Source organism: Sinocyclocheilus grahami, unplaced genomic scaffold, assembly GCF_001515645.1.
Source record: "Sinocyclocheilus grahami isolate Dianchi unplaced genomic scaffold, SAMN03320097.WGS_v1.1 scaffold16723.1, whole genome shotgun sequence".
Taxonomy (NCBI): Eukaryota; Metazoa; Chordata; class Actinopteri; order Cypriniformes; family Cyprinidae; genus Sinocyclocheilus; species Sinocyclocheilus grahami.
The window spans coordinates 1-805 of record NW_015516243.1 but is presented as its reverse complement, the minus strand read 5'-3'; the positions used below and the strand labels follow the sequence as shown (position 1 = coordinate 805).

At 33.7% G+C, this 805-nt stretch overlaps 1 long non-coding RNA gene across 1 annotated transcript; it reads right to left on the bottom strand.

Moving 5' to 3' along the window:
* On the bottom strand, positions 1 to 617 carry LOC107579339 (uncharacterized). Its single transcript, XR_001608461.1, has 3 exons — positions 581 to 617; positions 309 to 424; positions 1 to 73 (listed from the first exon to the last, which is right to left on the bottom strand). It is a non-coding gene; the product is annotated as an uncharacterized lncRNA (long non-coding RNA).
* Between the last annotated feature and the right edge of the window lie 188 nt (positions 618 to 805).

Genomic DNA, 805 nt, shown 5'->3' with positions numbered 1-805 from the left:
TCAGTCCAGTTCTTTCTGATATTTATGAAGTGATACTGGTGAGATATTTGGCTTGATGTAAAGGACAAAAGTCCTGGAAAAACAAACAAACAATGCATTTACGAAGAAATTTACCAGCACATGTACCACACTGTAATTCATGGTATGCCAAGCATGACAAACATTTGAAAACATCCAGGCTATACATGTGGAAAATTGTTTTTGAAAAGCTCACTTTACAGCAGAAAGAATAAATAACTAATTTGTGTCATTCTTTTTAACAGGTCAAAATCATAAAATATAAATCCATGTTTTGCTTAAACACTTACCAAAGACAACAAGCAGAAAGTAAACCATGATGTTGTAATTTCAGGAGCAACACTCAGCTCAGTGTGTGAGTAACACATGGTCCATACAGCCTTCTTTTTCTCCTTTTAAACACAATCTGACACCATCAAATCAGAATCACAAGTTGACATGGCATGTAATTTTCATAGTTCTCAACTCAAGAAAAGTAAACTCTCTAAAATCCCAATGAAAGCATAACACTTTTACATTTGACAGGATATTTCAATCTGGAATGTAGAACTATAATACTTACATCAGCTTAAAACGTTCTTACTCCTTGGTTGGGTGATTGGAGTCTGACTGTTTTAAAAGCAGTCTGTGTTTTAAGAATGTTGTTTAGCCTGTTATCTACTCTACCCTTGAGAAATAATGTCGTCATGTACTCCCACAATCTACTGCAACATATTTCATTAGATTAGAATGAAGCTGCTACTTACAGTATTGAATTCTGAGTACATATTTTCAAAGATAATTATGA